Source organism: Bos grunniens, chromosome 9, assembly GCF_055505025.1.
Source record: "Bos grunniens cultivar Pamir isolate PY7600 chromosome 9, Bosgru_T2T1.0, whole genome shotgun sequence".
NCBI classification, from domain to species: domain Eukaryota; kingdom Metazoa; phylum Chordata; class Mammalia; order Artiodactyla; family Bovidae; genus Bos; species Bos grunniens.
Window position 1 is genome coordinate 93880556 of NC_141173.1, and position 10288 is coordinate 93890843.

At 42.2% G+C, this 10288-nt stretch overlaps 1 pseudogene; it reads left to right on the top strand.

The window, feature by feature from the left end:
- The first annotated feature begins 8607 nt into the window (after nucleotides 1-8607).
- Nucleotides 8608-9551, top strand: LOC147366379 (hydroxyacyl-coenzyme A dehydrogenase, mitochondrial pseudogene; annotated as a pseudogene).
- The last annotated feature ends 737 nt before the right edge of the window (nucleotides 9552-10288 follow it).

A 10288-nucleotide genomic window follows, 5' to 3' on the forward strand; every position in this document is an offset into this window, starting at 1 on the left:
AGAATTTGGGGATTTATTCTGTGCAACAACTTTGCAAAATAAATAAGTTGGTGTTATTATTATTATAATTATATACATGAAAAATCTAAGGCTTAGTTGTCCATCTGCTAAGTAGCTCAAGTGGGAATCAAATCTATCTTAGTCTCCCATGATCAACACCATTCCCTTAAAAAAAAGGGGGGGGGGTGATGATTTTGCAATGTGGTATATTAAGTATTTAGACCTAATTGAAAAGGTATAAAACTGATCAATTTCATACCACCCAGGTTTTTCCATTTAAGGTACTTTTCATATTTTTCCTAAAAGAGATTCTGTAGGCAGGGTTTAGAATTTTATTCCACACTGAGACAAAGAAGAAAATGTCTTCAGAGTTCCAAGCACGTTTCTTACTATTTCACTCACACAGAGGTCTGCTCTTCATTTTTTTTTTTTTCTGTTTCATTCAAAAAGCAATTCCACTACCAACCTGAGGTTAGCTACATTAATCTAATGTCAACTCCATTACTGTTAATTATTTTATGGTGGCTATATTTTAACAGAAGGGGGACAAAGATCCCTCATGTCATTTGATAGCCCACCAAGAATTATATTGAAATAACTACATTGATTTCCAGATCTCAGCAAGCAACTAGGACATAATTAAACTTTTATCTCTGCAAATTTTGCTGTCTTTTTTTCAAAACTTGGTTACCTATTGTTCAGTGGACTAATCTTATTTTGCTTCTCGGGTGGGCCTAAAATTTCATTTGGTGCTTAAGAAATGAATTCAAATGAAAGACATGTAATATCTGGACATTTCTCAAATAAGAATTTCCATTGGCATATTTTCTTTCTGGGTTCATTTTTTCCCCCCTGTTCCTTATTTGACTTTAATAAAGCTATATTCTATTGAAGTTAAATAAAAGCGTTCCTCTGAGCACTTGGAGTTAAATTAAAATAGCTGTAAATCTGAAGAAGCAGCCATTTAAAGAGTCTACTTGACCTACCTTAGAAGAAATAACCTGTAGCTACAGAAAAAGTGGGCTCCACTGAGACCCACTCTGTGAAACCAGCGTTGAGGTCCCTGGCTTTTTCCCTCTTGCAGCACATCTGTCATTACCTTGCTCCCTCCTCACCTCTCAGCACAGGCCTTAAACTTCATGAGAAGGAAACTTTCTCAAGATTTCTGGAATTTTTTTTTTTTTTTTCATTAAGGAAAAAAAAAAATTAGCAAGCAAAGGAGCAGTATGGTAAGGTAGGAAAGAAAAAAAATCCACTAGGCTGAATATAAACTTGAATTCATTTTCCCCTTAATTATCTCTGTCACAGAGCATAAGCCACATTGTGCTCTGTGCATCAGTTTGCTCACCTGAAATCTACGGGACTAGATCAGACCCAGGGCCGGGACTAGGGGGACTCAAGTGAGATTAGTCATGCCCTGTGCAAAATGCACAGGGCCACCAAAACTTCAGTGTGAAAGTGTTGGTCACTCAGTCATGTCTGACTCTTCACACTCCATGAATTGTATAGCCTGTCAGGCCCCCCTGTCCATGGGATTCTCCAGGCAAGAATACTGGAGTGGGTTGCCCTTGTCTTCTCCAGGGGATTATCCCCACCCAGGGATCGAACTAGAGTCTCCTGCATTGCAGGCAGATTCTTTACCACCTGAGCCACCAGGGAAGCCCCTGTATGCAAAAGATCCATGATGAACAAAATGGAAAATGCTTAAATAAAGACAGGCTGAGGATCGCTGATTTTCCTTCGGTCTCGGCACAGCTCTGTTCCTCGTCATGATTTCGATCATCTCTAAACTCCTCTCTCACATTCTAGTACCAGGCTTCTTGTCCCCAGTGGTAGCCTGGACATGCATCACCACCACCACCCCCAAACCTGGGAGATTCAAGCCATTGCAGCCCAGGAGGAGCATCTCCAGGGTGACTTATGACAGTGGCTGGCGCCTTCCTTTTAATTCTCCTCTGGCTGTCCCAGAGACATGGTGACTTCATGTGGCTCCACGTCAGGACGTCTGCTCATGATCAAGATGGAAATCACAATCTCATTTCCCTAAGAGCCCTAGGAGGGCCTGGACTTCTAGCAAGCCGCCTTGGGCGCCACCCCACAGCCCAACCTACTCTGACTGGATTAAGATGCAGCTTCAGACTGAAAAACCCGTGGAGAAACTTGCAGAAATTCTGGAAGGCTGTCCCCCACTCCTCACCTGTTTCCCTGCCCACCCAGCCTCAGGGAAGGGTGACATCCGTCAGGGGACAGCTTCCAGTCCTCCAGAGTAAATCGAACCATCTTCTTTTGTTCCTGAGAGGGCAGGAGTGGGGATGGGAGTAATATGCCAGGGTGGGTGGGGACCCCCATAACATGACTCAAAACAAGTAAGGCAACTTCATAGAGATTCCCCAAGCTCCAGGGGGTTCCAGAAAGTGGAAGGAGGCCTTAGAATGCCTTTGAGGCTAGCAAGGGAGCAGTAAGATGATCTCCATGCTCCTCTAAGGGCAAGGGGGTCTCTGAATTGGAAATGCTAAGTAATTTGTCCAGATAAAGCAAGCTGCACTCTTTCTCAGGAATTTTAACAGCTTACTCTCTCTTTCTTCCCCAGCTCTCCATCAAATCCTGTTTACACAGCACAATGTGGAATAGGAGTCCATGATGACCCACTTTTGTATAGAAGGTTAGTGTGGATGAAGGCAGGAACCAGGAAGTACTCTCAAGGATGCTTCCCTGGTGGCTCAGATGGTAAAATCTGCCTGCAATGCAGGAGACACGGGTTTGATCCCTGGGTCAGGAAAATCCCCTGAAGGAGGAAATGGCAACCCACTCCAGTATTCCTGCCTGGAGAATCCCATGGACAGAGGAACCTGGTGGGATACACTCCCTGGGGTCACGAAGAGTCAGATATGCCACAAAGAGTCAAACACAACTGAGCGCCTTTCACTTCACTCAAGGAGTCCAAGGTACCACTGTGCCTCTTCCAGGCTAGCGCCGGTTTGCTGTTCTTTCAACAGAGGCGACTTTCATGAAACTAAAGATGTCTCTTTGTTCCTAAAACCATAGTTACTTAGATAATTTGCTCTGCTCCCTCTGTTTCTCCCGTAGGGCTTCCCTGGTGGCTCAATGGTAAAGAATCCGCTTGCCAATGCAGAAGAGGCAGGTTCGATCCCTGCGACAGGAAGATCCCCTGGAGAAGGGCCTGGCTACCCACTCCAGTATTCTTGCCTGGGAAATCCCATAGACAGAGGAGCCTGGTGAGCTACAGTCCATGGGGTTGCAAAGAGTCAATCATGACTTAGCGACTAAACAACAACAACAACAACAAAATTTCTCCAGTAGTGTTGTGCCTTGTGATTTACAAGGGCTTCAACATTCTTGTTTCATATGTAAACCCTTATGCAAATTCTGCCAGCAGCCCAGCAAACTACAATTTTTGCATTAATGCTCCATATTATTCACATACAAAAGTTCCATTTAAATCTCATTAAGCCTGTGACATAAATCCAAACAAACTAGAAAATACCCCGTGAAGGTGGAAAAGTGACATATGTTTTCCAGTCCCCTGGCAGAACAAGGCAGAATGAAAAAAAAAAAAAATGATAAAGGTGCTCCCCATTTGGGACAATACACCAATGGACACATATGTTACTTTTCTGCCTTTAACTGTTCACAGCCTTCCTGCTTTTATCTCAATACCATTTAAATGAAGTATTCGTCAGCAACTGTTTCTGGTAATGTGACGTACGTGATTCAGTGAGACTGTGAGCCGTGTTTCTGGAAACACAGCAGTATCCTGGGAAAATCATAAAAGGTCTGTCTGCTAACGGCATTTTTTGATTTCCCCCTAGGCATTTCTTGGGGTTCGCAATATAATTTATCTGTCATGTAGTATTAACAATATACCTTTCAGGGACTTAAAGATTAGTGGGGCCCCTGAGCTGCCTGTCTCAACTTGCCGAACACTGAACGTCCTTCATGTCATCGTGTCTCATCTCTAATCCAGTTTTTCCTTGAAAAACAATTATAGTAATATCCGTGGGTTATAGCAGCTTTGCAATAGTGCCCGGCACTCTTTAGGACCACTGCTAATTACCAATTATTCAACATTTTAATTCTGTAATGTGTTTAGTTTAGAGATTTGGGGGGTTGGGGAGAATCAGCTTTGGCCTTTTGCAGTTGCAAATCTGAGTTCATCTTCCCTCTTGATGTGAATAAGCACGAGTTCAGACTGGTATGTTGAATGACACTATTACAATATCATAATCATTTACATATTTTCTCCAAAAAATTGGATTTGGACATAGCTTTCAGCAGCTGCAGGAATCTCTCAGAAGACTTAATAAGAGTCTCTAAATACATATGAAAGCCCCCGCCTGTTGAAAGTAGAGTGGAGTCTTCAGCCAATGTTTATAGCTCTCCAATCGCTCTCGCCAAGCCTTCCAGGGCTCCGCCAGGAAAGATGACATGGTTGCTTCCGGCACCCGCTCCCTTGATCTAGTTCTACACCCTGTGGTTATCAAGAGTTACACATATACAGTTCCCCATCCCCATGCATTTTAGAGAAAGAGAAGTAAAGAGACACAGAGCAAGAAAAATGGAGACAGTAACCAGATAGGTAAATATGGGAAACGAATCGAGTCTCGCATGCCTACTGCCCAAAATGCACTGCCTTCACCTGCATGGCCCCTACGGGTCCCTTCTCCACTGCAACCCAGGTCCCCCAGCCGGCCACTCCACACCCCTCCCACACACACTAGGTGGCGCTGTCTCGTGGCCCGCCATCTCTGCATTGGGCACACTTCACACCCCTCACCTTGAAATCCTGAAGGCAGAACAGGGAGGACCATGACACCACAGCCACAACGCCTGGGTTTGCATCTCAGTTCTGCCCCTTACTGAGTGACACTGGGCAAGTGACACTGGGCACTTCCTTCTCTCTGCCTCAGTTTTCTCATCAGTAAAATAACTGGTTATGTAAATACGTTTTTTTTTTAAATGTTCAGGAAACTGAAAGGGCTTTCTAAGTGTTCAGTTCAGTTCAGTTCAGTTGCTCAGTCGTGTCCGACTCTTTGTGACCCCATGAAACACAGCACGCCAGGCCTCCCTGTCCATCACCAACTCCCGGAGTTCACTCAGACTCACGTCCATCGAGTCAGTGATGCCATCCAGCCATCTCATCCTCTGGCCTCCCCTTCTCCTCCTGCCCCCAATCCCTCCCAGCATCAGAGTCTTTTCCAATGAGTCAACTCTTCAGATGAGGTGGCCAAAGGACTGGAGTTTCAGCTTTAGCATCATTCCTTCCAAAGAAATCCCAGGGCTGATCTCCTTCAGAATGGACTGGTTGGATCTCCTTGCAGTCCAAGGGACTCTCAAGAGTCTTCTCCAACACCACAGTTCAAAAGCATTACCTCTTCGGTGCTCAGCCTTCTTCATAGTCCAACTCTCACATCCATACATGACCACAGGAAAAACCATAGCCTTGACTGGACAAACCTTTGTTGGCAAAGTAATGTCTCTGCTTTTGAATATGCTATCTAGGTTGGTCATAACTTTCCTTCCAAAGAGTAAGCATCTTTTAATTTCATGGCTGCAGTCACCATCTGCAGTGATTTTGGAGCCCAGAAAAATAAAGTCTGACACTGTTTCCACTGTTTCCCCATCTATTTCCCATGAAGTGGTGGGACCGGATGCCATGATCTTCATTTTCTGAATGTTGAGCTTTAAGCCAACTTTTTCACTCTCCACTTTCACTTTCATCAAGGATTGGGCTATTACAAAATATCTGCTAAGAACATTGGACATATACCTTATTTTCTCTCAAGTGCATACCTATTATTGGAATGGCTGACCATTACACAATAGGTGTAAGTTTTAACTTTTTAACAAACTGCCAGACTGCTTTCCAAAGTTGTTGGGACATTTTACATTTCCACCAGCAGTGTATGAGAGTTCCAGCTCTTCTACTTCCTTGCTAATACTGGATATGGTCAGTCTATTTAATTTTTCATTCTAATAGGTATGAAGTACTATCTTTCTGTGGCTTTAATTTACATGTCCCTAATGACTACTGTTGAGTATCTTTTCATGTGCTTATTGATCATCCATATATCTTCTCTGGTAAATTGTTCAAATCTTTGTACAATTTTTTAATTGGGTCGTTTTCTTACTGTTCAGTTAAAAGATAAGTCAGGCATATTAAAATTTTTAAGAGTTTATTTGAGAAAAAAATCAATTCAAATCAGGTAGCACTTTAACTTGAAAGTAGGAGCACTCCCTCTGCAGAAATAAGAGGAAAGACTTTCATAGAGAAGATGCAGAATCAAAGGTAGGAAATTATTTGATTGGCTATCGCTTAAGTGTTGGGTTTCCCTGTGGCTCAGCAGCAAAGAATCCACCTGCAATTCGGGAGACATGGGTTGAGTCCCTGGGTCGAGAAGATCCTCTGGAGGAGGCCATGGCAACCCACTCCAGTATTCTTGCCTGGAGAATCCCATGGGCAGAGGAACTTGGTGAGGCTGCAGTCCATAGCATCGCAAAGAATTGGACATGACTAAATGACTAAGCATGCATGCACACACAGCTTAAGTGTTTGCTTTATTCTGAAAAGGCTTGTTGATTGGCAGTCCTTAGGTTTTTATTTCTTAACCTTGAGGCGTTTGTAGGCTTAGGTTTTGGTTTGCTTACATAGGTTGCTAAGGTTCAAGCACCTCAATCTAATGGCCTCCTTGTTCACTTTATTTTATAATTCCCCCATTTTGGACATCTTTGCATACATGAGAAATTGACCAAAAATTTGTTATTAGCAACATTCTCACTCACCATCAGGGTTGTTTTTGTCTCATTGTGAAACTTATAGGTTATAATGTCAGATTCATGGAAAAATTGTCTTTGCTGTTCATCTTGTTTCTGTTTGTCCAGGCTCAGAGAGACCACCTGATTCACTGCTGGTGGCTGCAAATGGGTATTTAAGACCCTTGAGAGAATACCACGCACAAGAGAGACTGCAATAATGACTATCAGGAGGATAAAACCAACAGACTGAATTACTACTCTTAGCCAGAAGGCCTTATGAACCAAATCAGTTCATTATCAAATAAATCAGGAAATATACCCGAAGGAGTGTGAACTTGATTTAGCCAAATGGTGTGTTTGTTAATTTCTTGTATTTTGCTACAGTATCAGAGGTATTGATGCAGGCACAGCAGGTAATATCTGCCACAGCAGAGACTCCTCCTTGTTCAGCCAGTAAGTAATCTAAAGCAATCTGATTATCTAAAACCACCTTAGCAAGAAAGTCTAGTGACTTCTGTTGTACAGATGTGGCCTTAGCAATAGATTCAAGGATAATTCAGAGTTAAGGTGTATTTTCTTCCCAAGCATTGACAAAGAGAAAGCACACATTGGGAAAAGGCAAAAAGAAATAAAGGTTTCATATTGAAGATGAAAATCTTGCTCTGAGATCTTCAGAAAGCTGTCTGCCTCAAGATGCCATCTGCCTCTGAGGAAGAATATCTCTAATCAATTTTAATATTAGATTTTAGCTGGTATATAAGTCCAAGAATCTGGAGAAGCCATTTGTAATTGGGCAGTGCAGACACAAGGTTCAAGTCTGACTGCAGTCTCAATAGTGAGGAGGACCAGGTACAGTACTTTCCAACAAAATTCAAGGGCAAATATTGTTCTTAGTGATTCCAAATCAGAAGGTGGGAGAAAAGTCAGACACATTAGTTTGGAGAGTCATAGCCAAGTATTTGAGGAAATTAGAATAATTCAGGATCTAGTTTGGTTTACAGGTACATGACAAAACAATTCATAGGACCAGAATTTAATATCCACAAGACTGTGCTATAGTTTCCTATTGAAACTTAATTTTCTCTTCTGTACAGTCACCATCATTTCTATCAGATACTCATGGTAAGACTGATTTGTTTTAAACTTGACCTGACTATTTGCATAAGTGAAGCAAAAAATAGTGATTGACCCTATAGACTTTGTTTAAATCATCTTTGCTGGAACTTTTCATGAGGAATCTCAAATTGGACTTTTAAAATCTCTTGAGGCTAAGAAGCCAAGCCCAGAACACCATCAGGCTTTACCTGTGATCTCTATAGAGAGATAGAGAGATTTGGGTTGATTCCACTTTTCTCAAGGTCCCCAAAATATCCTGAGAGTTTTAGGGCTTCCAGGAAGTGACCTTTCTTCCTTACTTTGTAAGGCTTGGAATTCTGTAAACTAGTTTTCCAAGGGGCTTTATTGTTTCCAGAAATTCAACCTTAGTTCCTTTAACCTATCTGTACATATGTGATTTTATGCACATCATTTACAGAGATGACATTCCAGTCAAAGTCCAAAGTCTTGATAATGTAATCAGTGTTTCTAATTGTGTCCTGTTATAATAAAACAGGTTCCTATTAAACTTATGCAAATAACTATACTACCCTGAAAATAAGAATATTCAATAATTTCCTGAATTCTGGAGGGATCAGGAAAGGGGAAAAAATAAATGTTTCAATTCTGTTAACAAAAGTATATGTGCCAAACTACTATAATTCATAGATTGATTAAGAGAAGAGGAATCATTCTCTGCCAGGTCTTGTCCCTGTTGCTGCCTTCACCACCTGCACTATGGCTTTCATAACCTGGCAATTCATGCGTTCCATGTCCTCCTCCTCCACCGCCATGGCCTCGACAAAGAAAATCCTCATCAAGCACGTGACGGTCATCAGCGGTGGGCTGATGGGCTCCAGAATTGCCCAGGTTGCTGCAGCAACTGACCACACAGTAGTGCTGGTGGACCAAACAGAGGACATCCTGGCAAAATCTAGAAAGGGTATCGAGGAAAGTCTTCAGAAAGTGGCCAAGAAGAAGTCTGCAGAAAACCCAAAGAGTGCTGATAAATTTGTGGCAAAGACTCTGAGCAGCATATCACCCAGCATGGGTGCAGCATCCGTGGTCCACAGCACAGACCTGGTAGTGGAGGCCATTGTAGAGAATCTGCAGGTGACAAACGAGCTCTTCAAAAGGCTAGACAAGTTTGCTGTGGAACACACTATCTTTGCCAGCAACACTTCTTCATTGCAGATCACAAGCCTAGCCAATTACACCAAGAGACAGGACCAGTTCACTGGGCTCCATTTCTTCAACCCAGTGCCTTTGATGAAGTTTGTGGAGGTCATTAAAACACCAATGACCAGCCAGAAGACCTTTGAATCTCTGCTAGACCTCAGCAAAGCCCTGGGAAAGCATCCTGTTGCTTGCAAGGACACACCTGGATTTATTATGAACCGTCTTCTGGTGCCATACCTCATAGAAGCAGTCAGGCTGTATGAATGAGGTGACATGTCCAAGGAAGACATCGATACTGCTAAGACGCCAGGTGCCAGGTATCCCAAGGGTCCATTTGAGTGCCTCGATTATGTTGGGCTGTATACTACAAAGTTCATCCTGGATGGTTGGCATGAAATGGACTCAAAGAACCCCCTGTTTCAGCCAGCCCATCCCTGAATAAGTTGGTAGCAGAGAATAAGTTTGGCAAGAAGACTGGAGATGGATATTACAAATACAAGTGAGCAGCTTTTCTGGCTCCAGGATGAAACCCGGTAAGCACATATGAGCAACTCCCCAAGTGCCCGATCATAAGAGACTACTATCAGCAACCATATGACAAAAAAATAGACAACTTGGAAGAAATGGACAAATTCTTAGAAAAGTATAACCTTCCAAAACTGAGCCAGGAAGAAATAGAAAATCTTAACAGACCCATCACAAGCACAGAAATCAAAACTGTAATCAAAAATCTTCCAACAAACAAAAGCCCAGGACCAGATGGCATCACAGGTGAATTCTATCAAAAATTTAGAGAAGAATTAACACCTATCCTACTCAAACTCTTCCAGAAAATTACAGAGGAAGGTAAACTGCCAAACTCATTCTATGAGGCCACCCACCATCACCCTAATACCAAAACCAAATAAAGATGCCACAAGAAAAGAAAACTACAGGCCAATATCACTGATGAACATAGATGCAAAAATCCTCAACAAAATTCTAGCAAACAGAATCCAACAACATATTAAAAAGATTATACATCATGACCAAGTGGGCTTTATCCCAAGGATGCAAGGATTCTTCAATATTGGCAAATCAATCAATGTGATACACCACATTAACAAATTGGAAGATAAAAACCATATGAATATCTCAATAGATGCATATAAAGCCTTTGACAAAATTCAACATCAATTTATGATAAAAAAACCCTCCAGAAAGCAGGCATAGAAGGAACATACTTCAACTTAATAAAAGC